Source organism: Cryptomeria japonica, chromosome 10 (genome assembly GCF_030272615.1).
Source record: "Cryptomeria japonica chromosome 10, Sugi_1.0, whole genome shotgun sequence".
NCBI classification, from domain to species: domain Eukaryota; kingdom Viridiplantae; phylum Streptophyta; class Pinopsida; order Cupressales; family Cupressaceae; genus Cryptomeria; species Cryptomeria japonica.
This window is the reverse complement of record NC_081414.1, coordinates 651,329,506-651,352,488: the sequence shown is the minus strand read 5'-3', so window position 1 is coordinate 651,352,488 and position 22,983 is coordinate 651,329,506.

Genomic DNA, 22,983 nt, shown 5'->3' with positions numbered 1-22,983 from the left:
GATGCATGAGGTGCTACTGATGAAGGAGGTGCCACTGAGGAAGGAGGTGTTTCTGATGAAGGAGGTTTCACTAATGAAGGAGGTGCTACAAGTGTTGGTACATCCTCTACTCTGACCAGCTGTGTACCATGCTGAACAATGACATCAGTCAATGATGCAGCTGCTTGAAGAGACTGTAATTCCATAGACTCCTTCAAGGATATAGGGACCGTGACATGAACCATGGGTTTAGGAGTTGTACACCTCCTATGTTGTGGGTCTACCACCCTATGGGTTCTAGGTCTATCCTACATAGAGCCTCTCCCTCTACCCTGAAATTGTCGGATGTCAAAGTAATTCAGCTTCTCACCAAGGATAAACTCACAATACAAATTTCTCAAAAAATATAGAGGCACCTCCCAATTATTACAAGGTGGTTGGTCAAAGACCATATACCACCTATCCCAAAAAGCTTCTTTCAACCTAGCATGAACACACCAATGTATAGGAAACCGAGTTGTATTTAGTTCTAGGTTGTTACTAGTAACAGGATCGGTGAAAAGAGCACATATGTCAGCTTTACCTATGCCCTTATTCTTCACTTGATCATATGACAACCCATTTGCATAAAATGTTTGACATCTATCCCTCCATGAACCCCATTCCGTAACCTCCCTAGATACCTCATTTTCACTATTAACCATTGTTTCTAGTGTCCTAGAAAGGGTTGAGTGGTGCTCAAGCCTAGAGGTCCTCAATCTATTCACCAATATAGAAATTTGGGCACTATTTTGTGTAAGGTGATTGATGAGATCCTCTTGTGTGGCATCTACATGATCTAATGGAGGACGTGGAGGGTTTCGGGGTGGTGGTGGTTGTTGAGGAGCAACATTTTCAAGATTTTGTGGGTTTTCTTATTGCTCTTGTACAATGTTAACAACGTTTTCTTGTTTTGCTTGTGCAAGAGGAGGTCTTTGTTTTCTATTTCATTTTTGGGGATTTCTTGAAGAATCTGATGTCAAATTAATAAAAAAAAACTTAAATCAATTAAAAAACCCTAATTTAATTAAAATACAAAGAAAAATAATCAAACAAATCAAATCTTACCTGTTCAACGGGGTGCCATTGTTGAAAATTGCTCTCGATGTTGGGAAAATAAAAAATAGTTGTGAACCCACGTGAGTCCTATGCTTTTTTGGCTTCTCCTTGTTGTTGTTCCATGGGTTTTGGCATTGAAAATGGCCAAAACCTGTGGCCTACACAAAAGAAATATGTTTCTCAAAACTCGTACGGGTTTTGAGAAACTTTAAATTTTTTTATTTAAAAAAACTGTTCCTCAAAACCCGTACGGGTTTTGAGGAACTTTTGTATTTTTATATTGTTTTTTCTCTAGGCTTGGTGTTACCAAGCCTAGCACATTTTTGGAATTTAGAACCCGCACGAGCTATGAAATTTTATTTTATTTTTTTGGCATGTGGCCACTTTTCTGTTCACCATCTTGGTGCACTTACCCATCAGTTATAATGCTATAAATTCCAATGTCCTCATTAATATCAAGATTCCTTTCTAAGATTGTATTTTTCATTGTATTTACTTTGATGCCACTGTCTTGATGAATGGAAGACCGTGCTTTGCATCTTAAGTCACTATTTCTCTCTTGGTTATTTTCTAGTGAATGGATTGTAACCTTTTGTACAATGATCATGATAATGGTGTTTGTACTTGATCCTCTATACATTACTGATCTCCTGGTTTTGGGACCCCTAGCCACTGTAACTGTTGCTTTTATTCTTTTGATGTACCTGGCTTTGGGACTGTCTTTTAACTATTAAGTGTGGGACTTTGTTTTCACCGTTGACTGTCAAATGATCTAGACAACATTGTTCTTGTGATACTCCCATGACTAGGCTCTAACCCTGTCTTTTAAGAAAAAATGCCTTCATGATTGTATTCTACCTCAAATCTATGGCTTTTGTGCTTCTCTACAATCTGGATGACCTTCTTTTTGGTGTTTTCTCATTCTCCAAGGCACTTATTATGACTCATAACACAGTATTTTTCTTGTGACTTTCTAATGCTTGTGACAAATATACACTATGTAATGATCTTCCTTTGGGTTTGGGCTTATACTATCCTTTGTGCCATTGATTGCGATGAATGATCCTCATGCATGATCTTTTCATTGGCACTGTGTTGACACCGGTACATTCACTATTGCATGCTCTTAATCCAGTATGATTTCCCTATAGCATCAATATGAGTCTTTGGGACTTGTTCTACATTCATCTCCACTAGATCTTGGAGTTCCTTTTTCAGTAGTGTGGAGCAATTCACCACCTTTGGTGGGGGTACCTTTCAGCATCGACATGGGGACACTTGAGCAGTTTTAGAGACTTCATTCATCATGAGTTTTTTTCCTATATCTTCCCTTCATGATTGGGGAGACTTCATGGTTACACCTTTGGTTTTGTTTCTTCCTAAAGGGAGGAATGTTGTTCAACATTCATTGAGCAGTTTCTTCATTCATTCTCGAGCTTCTACCATTCGTGCAGCTTCTACATTGAGGAGGGGATACTATCTTCTCTCATATGGGGGGGGCACTTTTTCCTCACATGGGGTTTTGTTCCTCACACACTTCTATGAGAGTTCTCTTGTACAGTTTTCATCTCTTTTTTGGGGGAGGATTTTTTCCAATTGGGTTTTTCTCTCTTTCCTCGCTTTGTGAGAGATTTCATTGCATTTGTTTGCATGCATTTGCATTTGTACATGGGTACCTAACATGGCCTTGTATCCGAGACCCATCTTGCATTTCTTAGTTGCATTGTAGAATTAAGTGCATTCCCCTAAGGTGCACTTAAGTGGGGGTGTTGGTGTAATTAATTATTCATGTTGGATATTATTACACCTTGCTTAAATTTACTTAGGATAATGCATTTCATAGTAGTTTGGGTATGAGACATTTGGGTGTTTATGCCACATTGGGATAGTGTGTGTAGGAGAATTTCCACCTTTTATGGTGTGATCTTGTTACTACTCTATCATATCCACTTATTGTGGAGTTATAATTCCACCTTAGGTGGGTGATCCACCTCATGTGGAATATTATATTATTTTTCCTACCTACCACACCTATTTCATACCTACACTTGTTTCTTAATGAGCCACATGTCATGTTTGTGTGCTCACATATCCATATAGCAGGCTCATCTACATTGTATGTAACAACCATTTATATCTATTGATGAGAATACAATTTATTCTTGTCCTATATTTTGCCTCTCTATTTTGTAATTTTCATTGAGCTCTTGATCTTGGCAAAATCTCACACAAACCGCTAGCATTGACTCAATTCTAGCCACCCTGGAGAAGTCATCTATAGTTAGAGATTTCTCTTTTTTAACGATCTACACTCTCTCCTTAATGTTTTGACCATGTCTGATGCATGCTCGATTGTCTGTCCACCATCTTTCAAGAGTTGTATACCAATGCATTTCAAATCTTTCTGCATCATCTCGATGAGCTCTTTCAATCCTTTTAACAATTTGATGGATTCTCCGTGACCCTGTTTGATGATTGATTTTCTCAATTCAACATTTTTCTTTGACACATATAGTACATTATCATCCAGGTTATCCACAAGCTTCTCGACAAGAAATTTCATGATCCCAAATTTTTGTACATCATTCATTTGTGCTAAAACTGCTGCCCATTTATTTCTTTATTTGTCCCATGTTGTAGCTTCCAACTCTAGATCCTTACTCATGGCTCTAGCATTATCATATACCTTGATTAAGATAACAATGTAATTTGTGTATGTTGGCATTTTGAGTTTGTTGGCATTTTGCATAGAGAATGCATTAATGATGTGTTGTCATTGATGTCAATTGAACCAGTAATGGTATTCATGTTATTGCTGATATTGTTGTTTTTTATACTGGCTAGTAACTGGTAAGAAGAGTTTTTGTGGAAGATGTTGTAAACCAATATGTAAAGTTTGTGAGTTGAATCGGTGTAAAGGGTTAAACCTTTCTATGTAATGTAACCGATAAACCCTATCAATTGTTAAACCCTAACCGATCAAGTTTGATGGTTTATTATTTGATAAGTGATAATGATGGAGACACGTGTGATCATTGTATGAGGATATGTACAAATTGTTTTGGCATATTTTTTCTTGTCTAGGGAAGGAGAAAAGTGGATTGCATATAATTCACAGTGTGTGATGAGTTACAAAGTACGATGAAGTGGTGATCATGGAGCAGCTGGAATTTTCGTGAACAATGTGAAGAGAATATCATGATTTCTAACTGTCAAGATTGTACTAACTTGTTTGTAATCTCAATGATGAGAATTAGGTTTTTGTTGTGTTACCAACCTAATTTATTTTTATTTAAGGTCGATGAAGTTGTTTCTAAAGAGTATTGGCAAGATTGATGGAAACCTGTTGAGTGTGTAGTTGCCTAACTAGTGAATGGACCTACACTTTGACTGAAGGTAGATTGAAGCTTAGAAGGATCTGATCAAGCAAATGTAGTGCTACTCAGATAGATCAAGAAAACCTATTGTTTTCTAACAATTACAGCATAAGTGAAATCCCTTAACCGAGTAAACTCTAACAAGCTTGGTTACTCATTAAATCCTCTAACAAGGTGGTCCATTAGCTTGGATTCTTAAATCCTCCAACAAGATTACTCCTAATAGGGTATTGTGCTTTTCATCAAGGCATATTTGTAAATCCCTTAATCGGGTGATTCCTAACTAGAATCAATTCTTAACAAGACTTATTGTAAAGCTTTAATGGGCTTGGCTCCTAATAGGGAAAACTTTAAAAGATTTTAGATAGCTATCTTTGTGAGTCTCATCTCACCATGGTTTTTACCTATTTGGGTTTTCCACATATAAATATTTGTGTCAACTGGTGAATGCTTTTGTGGTTGTGATCTTATTTGTTGATTTGGTTAACTTCTGATAAGGCATGTTAAGTAGAAGCATTAAGAGTTGAATATGTTGAGTTATGATTAAGCATTGTTGATGTTTACAAGATTGAAGTTGTTTACTGTTAAAGTTGTCATAACAGTTAAATTGGTTGATTTCAAGTATTCTTATGAATATTGATCTTGACAGAGATATGTTTCCTTTGTTTGACTGAGTTTGAGTTTGGGAAATTTGTATCAGTTTTTCAATATACTTATTCACCCCCCCCCCGCTCTCAGTATTCTACTAGATACTTATTCTTTCATCATGCCATCAGTGCCTTGCTGCACTATGGAGTCAAGTCATTCATCAAAAATCTCAACTATCATACGGCTTCTTTGAACTTGATCTAATATCTTCTGGTTTACTGGTGATTTAGGATCATAAGACAATGTCATATGTGACAAAGGCTGAGGAATCAGGTGATGTATGGCATTGATATACTTTGCCATTTGTCTAACTACCTATTTCATTTCCCTCTTGTCCTTCTCATCCTTCCAAGTTTTGGGTAGCAGTCTTTTGGTGGAAGATTTTTAATGTTTGGCATCCGCAGCTCTAGAAGCAACTCCTAGATCAATTTTCTCAACAATAAAATCTTTTTTAGTGGTATTTTATGGGTCTTTATCTGAGATAGGCTTTGCCACTTCTACTACCCAGTGCCTTGTGTCATCATCGACCTCCATAATAGCCTCTATTTTAAGATTTTTGGGTTTGGATATTTTTCAAAGACACTTACTAACCATATCTTCCATGGGAATGGTAATAGGACCCATAGTGTGTTTCTTTCCAATAGAAGCTTCGAGCCATCGAGAAACACTAGAACATTCTTTGGGTGGAGGTGTCTGATAATCTGGTAGATCAACAATAGTCATCATGCACATTGGGTCTGGATTTTCTTTAGATTCTTTCTTTGTATCTACGTCCTGAACTAAAGGATTATTTTTCACTTGCTCATCCATGGCCACCTAGGCTTTCTCACTCGAATCTAGGTCCACAACAATCTGGTCGGCTGCTAGTTCTTTGTTTCTCTTTTTTCTCCTAGAACGAGTGACTCGAATCACTATGGAGCTCAATGGGGATTTCTTTGACCTCTTGGTTTGAACCTCTCCAACTTTTGGTCTTGTGGCACCTGTAATATCAACAATTACATTAGAGGATGAAGTGGGAATTTGCGTTGCAGCATGAAGTGGACCAACTATTATCTCCTTATGAGTAATGATTGGCTACTTTCTAAATTTGTGGTCCCTCAACCACTTCTTTGTTCTCCTTATAACATTGAAGGTCTTGGGCTGGATACTTTCTTCTTCTCTCCTATCCCAATCAATTTTAGGGATGGGTTTCCCCTGAACCTTTACATCAAATTCAGGATCTAGCACATCTTCCCCCTCTTCTTCTTGTATTCTTTCAGTATTTATTGACAATCTCATTGTAACAATCTGCTGCACGGTGAACCTTGACCACAATCTCCTTCTAACTTCAAATTCATCATAGGAATTTTCCCAATAGTCTTCTAATTGGGGTTCATGAAAGAAATTTACATCAACATTTAAATGTTCCACAGCATAGCCTCTACTATCAAACTTACGTTAGGCAATGTAGGGCTATAAACTCAGTTTCTTGAACTCTAATTCTAGGTTCAAAGCATCAGAAGTGGATTTGCAACTATAATTTCCAAGTTCGATTGGAAAGGCTACTCCAGATTTACTCTTTGTTTTATCAATGTGAGAAAGTTGTTTGCAAACTTCAATAAGTATATAACTATCAAAGACATACCTGGTCAATTTGAATGGTTCACCTTCAAAGCCCCCTACTCTGATGTAGGTAAATCTATGAAATTGAATAAAATATCTTCCATATATGTTGCTTAGCTTCATAGCTTCAGACGACATTCTTTTATTTGTGTCTCCTTGTAGTTCAAAGACAAGTCTGCCTGCGAAAACATCATTCCATCTAGTAACATTTTCAGCATATGTTTGTTATTATAGGTTGGATAATAATCATAAACCTCCATTCCATCCACCCAAGGCTTATTATGTAACCCTTGCCACTCTCTGGTACAAGAAATAATATAAAATAGATATGAAAACATGTAAAAACTAGGCATTCCAACAAAATTACTCAAACCCTCATGAAGCCTTTCAGCAATAACCTGTGCCCAATCAAGATTATTTTCACCAGTCAACAATACTTGAATGTAAAAATACATCCAGTCCTCCCAGTAGAAAGCATGTGAATTCCCTTAGAATCTATTTAACAAAATCACAACGTCCTGCACCTCCGTTATGAAATTCTCTCTTGTAAGAGGTTTGGGTAATTGGGAACCCCCTTTCTGACCTTTTAGGAGCCAATTCCTGGCAATGACACTCTTGTAGGTGTTTTTCTTCTTAGAGAAGAATGTGTATGAAGTACCAATGGACCAATCTTAATATGGCTCCTTATGAGGAATTCCAATTGTGGCCATCACCATTTCCCTGTTGATTTCTACAAACAATTCACCACTGCTAGTCCTAATGCACATGTTACTAGTGTCATACCTGTTCATACATGCTATCACCAATTTTGGACAAGAGGTGATAGTTGGGATTGCAGCAGCTTCAATCAAGGCACTTTTAGCAATTCTTTCCATCATTGAGTTAGCTTCAAGGTTTCTAGCTCTTTCCAAAAAATCTCCTAAGTCAGCTTGGGCTAAAGAAGTGTGACCCAATTCTGGAAGTGTACTGACTAAGCATGATGTGCAGCCAAGCTTTGGAAGAGTTGGCCTCATGATAGTTGCTTTTGTATTCATGAAATAATTTCTAGAAAGAATATAATTATATTCCAAAGAAAAGAATTTTATTATATTGACTTTTTGAGCTAGTAACACAATGAAGAAGAAATTATCAAAACTCACCTATTGCCACCATCAAATTTGTGAAACCCTCAAAAGTATGGAACTAAAATTACCTTTGGTGCCCTTCACTTCTCCAACAATAACAACTACCAATTTCACAATTTTAGTACTCGCATATTAAGTGGCGGAAAAACTAAGTAATACATATGCATGCCTCATGATAATTCATTCGAGCATGTGAGATAACCCATGATTTGATGGGATTTTGACAACTTTCTTTATTATATATCAACTCCACACAAATAGCTTGAATTTTCATGATTTCTTTCCATAGTTAAAATTTTAAAACATGATATGCTCGAAACATTCCTTTTGTCATGCCACATTTTCTTTATTAATGTCTTCAGAGCTAGCTTGAAATGAACTTTTGAACCGTGAACCATTTAACAAGAAATTCAACGGTTCAAGTTCAACATGAGAGAACAAAAGGACTGCCACCTTGTAGCTCAACACAACTCAACTAGGAATGAGAAAAAACTTTAGACAAACATAAAGGAGGAGCTTGAACCATGAACCTTGAACCACATTAAGAATGGTTCAAAGGTTCAAGTTCAAATCCAACTTAACACATTGATTCTTGCCCGCTTAACAACAAAACAAAGCCGCGACAAACACAAAGGCATCAATTGAACCTTTAACCTTGAACCAAGATGCAAGTTCAACATACAGGTTCAATAAGACAGAAAAAGTGAATCGCAAAGAAAAAGGTGCATAGCCAAGGATGAATCAAGCCAAATGGGGGATTCAATATTAATGACACTTTATTTTACTCAAGATAAAGACTTTAACTATCAACAAAATAAAGGGGTAACATCAGCTCTAACTGGGGAGCGGGACTGAGAAGGACCAGGAATGGAACCTAGAATCTTTGGTTTCGCATGCAAGCGGAGAAAGACAAAGATCTGACCACCAAAAAAAAAAAAAACACAACAAGAAAACAAACAACACACCAAAACCTAATCTACACAACAGGAGGAAACCTACTTATAACTAATACAGCTTTAAATCTTGCCCATTGTAGGAGAAGGGCAGTGAAGTTCCATTAGGGTATTCAAGTTTAAATGAGTTATGACCTAATACCTGTTTAATCATGAATGGTCCTTTCCACAGAGAATCAAATTTCCCATGAGCTCCTTTAGGTTCCCTATGTTTCTCCAAGAGCAGGACTGCATAATTCTCTTTTCCAGAGCACTTTGGAAGAATTCATCTTCTATCACTTTCTGCAACCTTGCAGCTGATAATTCTAGGGGTAAGGACAATTAAGCTTCTACTCTATATACCAATTCAAATGGTGTCATACCTATGGCCCTTTTAGGCGAGTTCATGTCTGCCCACACTGCTTCATGTAGTCTTTTATGCCAATCCTTTTCATTCTCAGCCACCAATTTTCACATTATAGAAATCATATTCTCATTGCTAGATTCACCCTAGCCATTTCCTTGTGGATAGTAATCTGAAGAATAAGAGGATGCCATGGTCATAACAAAACTATTGACTTCTTCAGAAGATAAATTTGGGGCATTATTGGTCACAATCTTGTAGGGTACATCATACCTATTCAAGGTGTTAACCTTTAGGAAGTTATAAACAATTTTTGAAGTAGTCTTTTTTACGGGAATTTCTTCTACCCACTTCGTAAAATAATCTATAGTTGTGAGGATATGAGTATGACCAGCACTAGACGGGGGATTCAATGGACCAACAAAATATTTACCCCATTGTTTAAAGGGTTCATCTATGATCACCGGCCTTAATGGTAATGTGGCTAATTGGGGCTTGCCTGAGAACAACTTACATTTCTCGCAGCCTGCAACCCACTTATATGCATCTTTAAACATACCTAGCCAATAGTAACAAATAGTGAGGATTTTGAAAGCTATTATGATAGATGAATAGTATCCTCCACATGCCTCATTATAAAAAACTTGTAAAAGCTTCTCTTGCTGCTCCTTGTCAACACACCTTAAAAATTACCCATCCAAGCCTTTTTTTATATAAGATGTCATCCACAATCACATATTTGGTTGCTTTCAATCTAAGATTTCTCTTTTAGTCTACACTTAAATGCTCACGACATTCTCCATATGTCAAGTAATGAACCACATCAGTGAACCATTCATCTTGCAAGTTGACAAATGCAGCTAGTGGTAGTTTGTCTTTTACCTCCTTGTTTTCAGCTATTAAATGACACAATCCTTGCCCCCAAACTAACTTGGTCAGTCGGATATCTAGATCAAATTCCTAAACCCTTGAAACCCAGTTCGCTCTATTATTCATTCCCACCTCCTATTGAGTCAAGATGCTTTTCACTGTGGGGTTTGGCACAAACTCAATTGAATGGGAATGTAGTATATAATACCTGAAATGCTTGACAACCTTAACAACTGCAAAGGCTTGTTTCTTGACTAATGAGTAATTCAATTCATTCTTTTTTAGCGGAACACTCATGAACGCACTAGGGACTTCTTCATTCAATTCATTCTTTTGCAGAAGAATGTAGGACATTGTGTGTTTTGAAGCATAACAATACATGATAAAATATCTCTTAAAATTGTTAGGTCCCGGAGACAACTGAGAGGGGGGGTGAATCAGTTGTCAAATAAATTCAAACCAAAAACAACTTAACCAACTTAATGCTTAATACCAATAAACCAGTTAAGTATGTCGGTAAATAGTGTTAACAGTTAATTGCTATATCGGTAAAGATTAATGCATGAAACATAAACACAAAGTCATCCACAACACATAACACCAATATTTGTACGTGGAAACCCTTTAAGGGGAAAAACCATGGTGGGAAACCTTACCCACAATCAGATGATACTACTACAGATAGTAAGTGTACATAAATGGGGTATGCACATGTAGATAGGCCAACAACCTAGATCTCATTGCTCAATCACAAAAAGGGAGTCACACTGACTACAGTTGGATGGTTAAATCCAATAAGAATGTACTACACAAAATAGCATCTTCATATGCTAGATTCAGTACAGGTGTAATGCTGATATGCATTCACAAAAACCTAACTTCACCTTCAAATGATGTCTTCGTGTATAGCTCTGCTTAATCTCGCATATACCTTCTCACAATTCATTTTTGCATTCCACACACTCGATCTTACAAATAAGATCTTACATTTATACCATAATCTAAGACCAATTTTAGTAGGTTGGCTCTACAAGATATTACAATAAAAACATTTTACAAACAATATAATATCCGATGCAATTTAATATGCTAGGCCTATTAAAGCTTTTACAAAAAGTCATGTTAGGAACAGATCCTGTTAGGGACCACTCAGTTAAGGGATTGACTATAATGCCCTATTAGAATCAATAACCTATTAGGAGTAACCTCAGTAGAGGATTTAAAATCCAAGCTAATGGATCACCTGGTTAGAGGATTTAGATAGCACTAAGCCTGTTAGAGCTTACCCTATTAAGGGATTTGACTATTGTAATTGTTAGAGAACAACAGGGGTTTGTTAATCTCGTGAATAACACTACTCTACTTGATTAGATCCTTTTCATGCTTCTATCTGCCTTCAAACATACTGTAGATACACCTTCTGGTTCAGAAACCAATCACACTTACACTTAACCAAAATTTCCAACACTACAAAAAAACAACTCATCGCCCTTATAAGAAAAACAATAGGTTGATAACACATTACAAACCTAAGATCTCGTAGAGATTATAAATAAATCAGTTCAAGTATGACCGTTGGATTACATAGCAATCATTGCACATGATTCAAGACAACCTCGACCTCTCCTTGATCACCGCTTCATTGATTCATGTAATTCATCACGCGGTTTCCACTTCATGCAATGTACTCACTCATTCCCAAGATAAAACTGTTATCTCTATGCAGCAGAACCATTTGAAACTCTTCACATACAAAATGCATATGTGACATAATCATTATCATTCATCATTTGATCATAAACCAATATAACAGATTCACCAAGCTCCATCGGTTCGGGTTTACCACATCAACAGGTAGGGTTACCGGTTGATCTCATTGCTTTTCAAGTAATATCAGTTCCCTTCACTAGCTCACCGATTAATTACCAGTTATAATTGACATCAAGGACAACACAATAGTTCATCAATGCAATCTTCATGCAAATGCCAACAATCTCCCCATTTGTCATTGATGGAAGTACAAATATCAATACCCTTGATTATGTATAGGAATCCTATTTTATATTTTACCATGTACTCTCCTTCAATTGAGTCTCCATGTCTTTAGCGGGTAACTAGCTATAGATATTTTCTCTATCAATCATAAAATTCTTCTCCTCATAATCATATAGTTCTTCTGCCCCTTTGACAACATGCCAAAGTGAAAGTAAAACATGCAGTGTCATACTTCATTGTTCTGCATCAACAATTTGCAACTTGATGCTTCCCCTATGGAATAAATCCACTCTACACCAATCTTGCTTCAAGATTCTTCAGTTAGCTCTAGGACTGATGTATTCCACATCTTCTCAATTGACCTCATGTAGGGGCACAACCCCTAGCTGACCTCTAAGATACTCAAAAGTACTCTTAGGCAGAGGTTTAGTAAAGATATTTTCTAGTTGCTCCTTAGTAGATACATGCTCTAGTAACACACCTTTACTTTGCACTTTCTCTCTCAAGAAATGAAATTTCAGCTCAATATGCTTGGTTCTAGCATGCAACACTGAGTTTTTTGAAATATTTATTGTACTGGTGTTGTCACATAAAATCTTTATTGGTTCTATAATCTTCAACTTGAATCCTTCTAGAATGTGTTTCATCTACATTGTCTGGATAAAATTCATATGTGTTGCAACATATTCAGCTTTAGTAGTGGACTGTGATATATAGCTCTGCTTCTTACTGCTCCAAGATACAAGTTTTCCTCCAAGAAAGAATGCACCACCAGTTGTGCTCTTCATATCGTCAACATTTCCTACCTAGTTTGCATCTATATAAACCTTCAAATCAAAGTTACGTACATATGGATACCATAATCCATAGTCAATAGTACCTTTCAAATATCTAAATATCCTTTTAGTTGCTATCAAGTGTGTCTCCTTTGGATTCTTCTTAAATCTGGCAACTAAACCAACTGCATGAGTAATATTCAGTCTGCTATGAACAACATAATGCAGTTTCCCTATCATTGATCTATACTCTTTTTCATCAACAGATGTGGCATCATCCTCCTTAGACAGTTTACAACCTGTAACCATTGATGTCCCAACTGGTTTACAGTCATTCATTCCAAATGTCTTCAATACCTCTTTCACATACTTAGACTATGTGATAAAAATACCACTCTACATCTACTGAATTTGTGAACCTATGAATAATTTTATCTCTCCTACTAGAGACATTTCAAATTCACTTTTCATCTCATTTGCAAAGTCATCACTCATGTCATCATTGCCTCCAAATATGATATCATCTACAAACACATCACTAACCAGTATCTTATCTCCTTTAGATTTGAGATATATATTATTGTCTTCATTGGTTCTCTAAAAACCTATCTTCACCAAGTGTGAATGTAACCTTTCATACCATGCTCTTCGTGTTTGCTTCAAACCATATAGTGCCTTGTGCAATTTACACACCATATGGGTGAACTCACAATAATGGTTCCCACTTTTTTGCCACTTTTGACACTGAGATGTACATTTTTAAAATAATCTTCAACTTCCGAGAACTATAACTTTTAAACTATTAAAAATTTGAAGATGATGTAAATTAGTGATTTCTAGCATTTTGTTTGTAGATTCTATATACATTTTTTTCAATTTTTTTTGAAAGATTTTTTAAAAAAATTTCCATCTCCCTCGAAAAGTAGTTTTTTACAACAAACTACATTTTTTAAGAGTGATGTGCCTTCCGTAACGCATAACTTTTTTTCTATAAATGATAAAAACTCAATTCTTTCGAATTTTGGTTTGTAACATCAATATCCAGGGCATGCATTTGGTTTTATAGTGATATGTTCAATATTTTTCATTTTATAAAGTTTTGAAGTCCGACTAGTCATAATTCAAACATAGGTTTACGTTTGAACACATAACTTGTTCTATATTAATCGAAATTCAATTTTTTTTTTTTTGTTAGAAAGAAGACATCAATACCAAGGGCATAGATATTTTTCAAAAATTTTTTGAATTAGTTTCTTATTTTTCCCAATGCGTTGAACAGAGAAGTTCATATTCGTTTAAAAACCAACTTTTAATAAAATTAAAAAATCAAGAACATAATAAATTCAAAATATAACAAAATTATATCCGTTGGAAAGCTTGTTTCGAGTACTACCATCTAATATTTTTGGGTTATGAAGATTATTTCATTCGTGTACTGAACCAGAGCTCCGAAGTCATTAATTCTTCAGAACTCTGAAATTTTTTGGGAGAAACTTCCAATTTTGGGGTTTCGATCGAACACATGTTCGATCGGATTGGGTTCGCTCGAACCCCCGAGCTAAATTTCGGCATGCATTTTTTGGTAACTGCCATGTTCGAGCGAACCCAACAATTTTTAACTGTCGGCTTTCGTTCGAACACGGGCCAACGCATTTTTTGTTTTTTTTTTCATTTGTGGAATCGTATAAATATCTATAATTTTTTTTCTCTTTTTATCACTCAAATGATTAAAATAATTCGCACTTTTGGATGAGAGAAGATATTTGAAATTTATTTTGAAAGCGAATAATTTGAAGGTTTTTTGTAAAAGCATGGGGAACAAGAAGAGAAGGCAAAATAAGACTGCAAGGAATTATTCTCCCGAAACGGAAGAAAGATATCGAGAACAAAGAAGACAAAGATATCATGATGCAAGTATGTATTTTTAATTTTATTTCTATTTAATTTAATATGTATTACGTATCAATTAATTAGAATTCAATATTTTTTATCTAATATTTTTAATAGGATTAAAAATAATTTTGTTTTAATTGGAAAACATAATTAATTTGAGATAATACATGTGTATTTGCAAATTTCAATTTCCATCAACTTGCTTGTTGTGTAATTGCATTTTTCTCCTATATAATTAAGTTCATTTATAATAGATAAGACCTATTATGTCATAATTTTTAGGTTCTAAATTATATATATTGAATATTTAATCTACATGTACAAGTAATTTCATGTGATAGGTCCTTTAATATCACATAATATATTTGTCTTAAGGGTAGTTAAGCATATTAATTTTGTGAAATGTTTTTTCAAATGTGGTCATATTGATTTTAATAATAAGGCCTATTAGGACTATTACATTGATTATAGTTCTTAAATGTGACATAAATTTATAACAAAGAAGATATTTAATTTAATATGTATTACGTATCAATTAATTAGAATTCAATATTTTTTATCTAATATTTTTAATAGGATTAAAAATAATTTTGTTTTAATTGGAAAACATAATTAATTTGAGATAATACATGTGTATTTGCAAATTTCAATTTCCATCAACTTGCTTGTTGTGTAATTGCATTTTTCTCCTATTAAACATGTTGAATAATTTAGGTGAACTATTTATATTCAACTTCACGTACATGCAAAAACATTTCAGATTAGGAGGTCTATTATGCAATAATAGGTCTTAAATATACTCACATGTGACAAATTATAGTCCACTTACATTATGGTCCATAACAAATTAATATGAGGTCACCTAAGTTATCGTATGCATGCATCAAAATATTTGTACTTTTAATTTTCAAAATTGGAATTTCTAATTTATCAAAATTTTATTTTATGTGTTAAATTAGTGCTCAAAATTAGAGATTGAACTTTAATCCTAACCTGAGAACAAATTGAACTTTAAACCTAAACAAGTAATTTAATTAGAGTTATAACAATAAGGTCTTAAAAAAGTATTTAAATTTAATAAACCAAATTGAATGGGCTTTAATTTTAACATGTAAAGCTTTAAGCCAAATTCACCCCTATTCTTAATCCTAATTGAATAATCTCTGATTAATTCAAGAACCTTACACAAACTCTTAAATTATGTGCAGAACGGGCAAATGAACCTGTTGAAGAACACAATATAGTTGATGAACATAGGGAGGAGATTGTCCAAGTTGAACCAATGGAGACCTTTGAAGGAGAGGGGTCAGGCTCCTTACCTCCTACCACTGATATGGATGAGCATATTGTGGATCTAGCTAAACAGGTGAAGAGAAATATTTCTTATAAAAATTTAGATCATTTACTTGAAATGGATGTGGATGAGTTGAAACGTCTCAGTGAAGAACCTAGACATACTAAAAGGAGGTCAATGAATAAAAGTGCAAAAGAAATAATGTCGCATTTCAACAATCTTGATACTACACTAGAAAAAGCTCAATTGTTATCAATTGTACTTACTCATAAAGACTTAATAGATCCAATGAAATTGTTGGGTATAGATACAACAAATCAAAAGAGGAAATATTCTCAGCTACAAAAATCTATTGTTGATAATGTTAAGAAAGGTTTGGTGAACATTGGTAAAAAATCTCGAAAACTAGATAAGACCATTTCAAGAAGAGTGATGTTGACATCTTTAGTAAATGAAAGATTGCCTCAAAAAAGACAAATCTCTTCACTGTCATCTGAGTTTGGTTTTAGTAGAAGGACAATATCTAAATATGTTAAAAGGAGAAAGATTTTGGATGATACTACCTCAGAAGGGAATTGGGCAATTATGTGTAGAGCTCCTCGTTCTGATAGAATTGAAGATGTTGTTAGGAACTTTGTGACAAGTTTTTGGAATGATAATACTCGCCCTTCATCAAATAGTAGAGATGTTATCAAGCAAAGGATTGGTCCTGATCGTTATGATCTCCATGTAAAACATTGGCTAGACACAACAAAACATGAATTGTATGTATTGTTTACTAAAACAAACCCTCATATAAAGATTGGACAAACCATGTTTGAACGGTTAAGGCCATATTATGTGAAGTTAAACAAAGTTTTCGAAACTTGTTGTTGTCGTTATCACATCGAATTTGACTTGTACTATCAGGTGTTTCGAAAGATTAGAGAAGATAATGATGGTTATGAAAATGCTCCTCCTAAACGAACAAGTCAATTTATAACATCCATCTTATGTGATAAATCAGATGATAATGCAACCGGTCAAATAAATTGCATAAGAGGAATTTGTGGAACATGCGGGGACTTGGCTAAATTGCCTTTGAGAGATGAAGATACTGACATGAGGAAGATGGTAAATTGCAAGAGTTATAAGTACAAAAAAATTGAAACAAAATTTGGAAAGGAATCTACAAGACTAGATTATGTAGAAGAAGAAATACCTATTGGAACATTTATGGAAAATTTTCGTAAGTTGATAAAACCATACATATGCCATGGTTTTTTTGCCAAGTGGCAAGCAGAACAATTTAAAAGATTAAGAGACACTTTCCCACTTGGAACTATTTTATCTGTAGTTGACTTCGCAGAGAATTACTCTTTTGTGCATCAAAAAGAGATTCAATCAGAGTATTATTTTTCAAAGCAAATCACTATTTTCGTGCATGTGTGTTATCGACATGCACAGATGAATTTAGATGGTGTTGATAGTACATTTGAAAATCGTGTCATTAAGAAAGAGTACCACTTCTATATCAGTGATGATAAGGAGCATGACACACTTTTTGTACAACATTGCTTTAAGAAGTTTTTTGAATATTTGAAAGATAGAGGCATAACAATAGTTAAACATTTTGTTTGGTCTGATGGATGTGCGGCACAATTCAAATCTTCGAGGCCATTTTATGCACTATGTAGATATCATCGAAATGACAAAATACCACATGTTTGGAGTTTTTTTGAGAGTGGTCATGGAAAGGGTGAACATGATGGTGCAGGAGCTTGTATCAAATGTGCTATAAGAAAGCATCAAATAAAGTACACAGGAGAACGTATAGAAAATGCACATGATGTTGTTGAATGGTGTAAGAAACACTTTGAACAACCTAATTATCCTGGGGAATCATCATCAAGAACATATAAGCCCATTCCATATAGAGTGTTTTGGGAGATAACCGGTACGTGTTCTCTTTTAGTATTTTATTCTATTTTTTTTTAATTTAACAACTTGATCTACATGTATGTATTCTTGTACACATGTACATTTTACAGATGTGGATAGAAAATCAATGCATGGATGCAAGAGTGTGGAGAGGACAAGATCTTTGCATTGTGTCATGAGTACAGATAATCGCCCATGGACATTATACACTAGAGATTATTCATGTTTTTGTTCTGAATGCATTTTCGAAAACTATGTTGATTGCAAGAACCAAGAGCTTGGATATGTTAGTGAATGGAAAATGGTGCCACTAGATGTTTCTGACACATACGAGGATTCAAATGAGGATGAAAACTTTGAAGACATTCCTTTGATTTCTGGTGATTACGATCATATTTCAGGATTGATTAAAAAAGGTATGTATGTACATGACGTACACATGTAAACATTTCCTTAAAAATGACATATAACTTAGAATTTATTTAAATTGTGTCAAATTGCAGGAGATATTTTTGCAGTCATAGCAGAAGATGGAAATATAGAAGGTGTTAGTTATTATTTATTGCGTTGCACAGAAGAGAGAAAGAAGTTATCAAAATCTGAGATGAGTGATGGAATGTCATTTCCCACAGGTTTGAGTTCTGATTTGAATATGTACATACATACAAATCGCTTGTGTGAATTTTTTTAATTTCTCATGTTTCTTATATACATGTACATGCAGGATCAGTTGTAGTGCAAGGGACATATTTCAAACAAGTTAAAATTGTTCAACATGGGATTCATTTCACTGAATACCAAATTGATAACAAGGTATATCAGTATAGTCACTTGGTCATTGCTGTTGGCCTAATTCTTCAAACAGTTCCACGTCGAGGGCGGACTCAAAAGTGGAGACTAGATAGTGAAGATCATGACAAAATATTAAGTGTTATTGAAGAGCGTTGTGAACCACTTGATGTGGTATGAACTATATATACATAATTTAGTAATCCACTTGAATTGAATTTTAATGTAAAAGTTCAATCTATAAATTCTAGATCTCAAGTAACTTGTTTTGAAACTATTTAGGATAAATATTTTTTTAAGTTTATTTATACATTATATCAAATTAGGATGTATTTAAATGTGCACATGTTTAATTGTATGTAATTGTATTTGTATTTAATTAAAAAATGCATATTTAAATTAGAATACATAATATGTACATTTGTAAAATTGATATATTTAATATGGAATTAGGACATGTACATGTTGTGAACTATTTAACTACAATATACATACCTAGAAGCTCACATACCTACAAATATACATACCTATGTAATATACATGTACTGGATGTGAACTATTCAATACATGACCTATCTTAGTTTAGTTTGTTCATTTCATACATACTCTTTTGTTTGAAAATCAAACATTTATAATTGAATACATTTAAATCAAGTTTGTTTGAAAATCAAACATGTATTTAAATCTAATCTAATCAAACATGTATAAATCTAATATAATCAAACATGTATAATAGATGATCAAACACAAACCAGGTATACAGAATAATCTAGAGTCTAAATAAGTCGTTGTACATGCATGAAATATACAATCTAATCAAACATGAATTTAAATCTAATCTTTAATCAAACATGTGTATAAATCTAATATAATCAAACATGTATAATAGATCAATCAAACACAAACCAGGTATAAAGTATAATCTAGAGTCTAAACAAGTCATTGTACATGCATGAAATATACAATCTAATCTTGAACATGAATTTAAATCTAATCTTTAATCAAACATGTGTATAAATCTAATATAATCAAACATGTATAATAGATCTTGATCAAACACAAACTAGGTATAAAGTATAATGTAGAGTCTAAACAAGTCGTTGTACACATGCATGAAATATACAATCTAATCAATCATGTATTTAAATCTAATTTAATCAAACATCATGTACATAAATCTAGAATATAATCAAACATGTGTATAAATATAATATAATCAAACATGTATAAAACTTATAACATGTATAATCTATAGTCTAAACTCCATGTATAAAGTATAATCTAGCTCTAGTCAAACACAAACCAGGTATAAAGTATAATCTAGAGTCTAAACTCCATGTATAAAGTATAAAGTATAATCCAGAGTCAAACATAAACCAGGTATAAAGTATAATCTAGAGTCTAAACTCCATGTACGTGCATGAATATATATATAATATGAAAGTATATAAAAAGATAAATGTAAATGAGCTATAAAGTCTGGAGCAAATCAACACTGGGGATCATCATGTCGGCTACGAACTGAGCGACCATCTGAGGGGGAGTCCTGCAAAAGTAGAATTTATTTAAATATTAAATATAATATATATAGATCTCTCTAGACGTGCATGTACATCAAATATATATATACCAAAAACCATAACTAACCTGTACACTAATGTCAGCATCTAAAGAATCTCTCCTACGCACATGCTCAGAGCTCAAGGAAGGAGTGACATGAGCTAACTGTCAATTTAAGGATTAGTCCACAATCAATTTAAATGATCTACAAATTAAAACTTAGAAATTTCTAGATTATTTAAATTAAACATGAGATCTATATATATATATAGATTTATTAGGTACAAATTTGCAATGTAAGTATACATATCTTCTAAAATTTTAAACGCACATGTACATGTACATACCTGTGTATCACCTGGAGTAGGCTGTATAGTAGACTGATCCTGTCCCGTAATCATATCAACAACATCACTCGTGCCAGTATATCTCTCTCTAGCTGTACGTATCACTGAGGAGTGCAAGGGGCTAACTAGATGAGTGGGCATCGTGGATGAAGTGTCTGACTGTAGTAGCATGTCCATAAATCCAGTATGGCTCAAATCTCTCAGTTGATCCTCAAATGAGTCCAAACCCTCATCTGTGATATGTACCTGATCAGCTCGTATCTCCTCACATGAATCCAACCGGCCCTCATCTGTGATATGGAGCTCATCAGCTCGTAGCTCCTCCTCTGCAGCAACAGAGTGATCTATAGGTGGGTCAGTGCCTGGAGCATGCGTAGAGTGATGAGAATGTTGTGACTGCCTCGGGGTATGCGTCGATGCCGCTGTAGCCTGAACATCTCTGAGAATCTCCTCTCTAACATCACCCAATGGTATCCCAAGTCGAGATGAAATAAAACTATAAGCATGTAGTAGGTCCTCGACTAAATACTGCGACATCTGTACATGTCTACTACCTCCGACTATAGCTGCTACCTCATCTGGGGAGGGGATGCCAGTAGAAATATACCGATCATCTGAATCTGAAGCCCCCCCATGACTAGAAGATGCATGATCTATGGATGATCGCGAACGTGGTCGAGTCATCATATATCTGCCCACCCTGTCAGAAGATATGGTGGCTGCTGCTGATGCAATATGTCCAATCCTATCAATTGCTTCTCTCTGAGAAGCAATCACAACGTGATCTGCTATGGGTGCCATGGCTGGGACTACTGCAGGAAATCTCTGGCCAACAAGGTCCCTGTGTCTAGGCGGAGCTCTATCATGCCTACGGTATGCATCTCTATCAGCAATCCTGCCCCTCCCCTGTCCATAATATCCCGGAATATCAAGGTAGTTTGGTTTCATCTGACAATGAACCTCAGCAAATACCTGCTGTGCAAAGTATAATGGAATCTGGTCGTTATTAGGATAACGACCATGGGCTGCTAAGAATCGTGGGTAAATCAGTGACGCAACCTGTGGGTCAATACATCTGGTAACCTGATATCCCCTCACCTTACTCTTCTCCTGATATTGTGGGAAGCATCTCTCCTTGATGGTCTCCTTCGAGACCACCCCCACCACATCAGCAAAAGAATGAGGACCCCTCACCTCACTCCTCAACTGTCTATATATATCCTCTATAACCTCAGGTGAGAATGAGGTATGAGATACTAAGCGATCCCTCAATGTCTGCAAACTGTCAAAAATGGACGTGCACGTACTCTTGTACACGCCATCAGTACGAGGGTCATCTAGTATGGCCCTCAACCTATGCATCTCTCGATCACTATAATGAAAAATAGTGGCAATATCGGGCAAGGGGGGATCCTGCTGTGGAGGATCCTGCTGTGGTGGCTCCTGATGTGGAGCCTGCGCAGGTGGATCCTGATCAGGAGCCTGTGAAGGTGGATCCTGATCAGGAGCCTGCAAAGGTGGATCCTGATCAGGAGCCTGCGAAGGTATATCCTGGGATGCCATCTATCTAGGTACATGTCATAAAGTTAAAATAAATACGTAAGCAGAGAGAGAGAGATCATTTTCATGAGAGAGAGAGAGAGAGATCATTTTCATGAGAGAGAGAGAGAGAGAGAGATTATATACATATAAATCTTCATGACAGAGAGAGAGAGATCATTTTCATTTTCAAAAAATACATGTAAAAATTTCAAATATTTCAGTGAGAGAGAGAGAGAGTTCATATATTTCAGATCTAGAGATAACATATATTTCAAAGAGATAGAGAGATCTAATGTACATGTACATATTTAAATCTTTGACATACATAAAAAATTCAAGAATAGAGAGATCTAACACGTCATATGTATGTTAGGACACTATATGATCGTAAGGGGAATGTCATATGTATAATAGGATGTTATAAGGGGTCATACGTGGGTCTAACCACATATGACCCCTTAGGACACTATATGATCCTAAGGGGAATGTCATATGTACAGTAGGATGTTATAAGGGGTCATATGTGGGTCTAACCACATATGACCCCTTAGGACACTATATGATCCTAAGGGGAATGTCATATGTACAGTAGGATGTTATAAGGGGGTCACGCATGTGTTAATGCATGTTGACCCCTTAGGACCACATACGACCCCTTAAGATAGTATGTGATGGACTAAGGGGTATGTCGTTCACACTAGGATTCTATAAGGGGTCACGCATGTGTTAATGCATGCGTGAGCCCTTAGGACCACATATTCAACCCCTTAGGACACATAGGAAATGTCATATGTACAGTAGGATGTTATTAGGGGTCATACATGTGACCTACTAAGGGGTCACGTATGTGTCAATGCATGCGTGGCCCCTAGG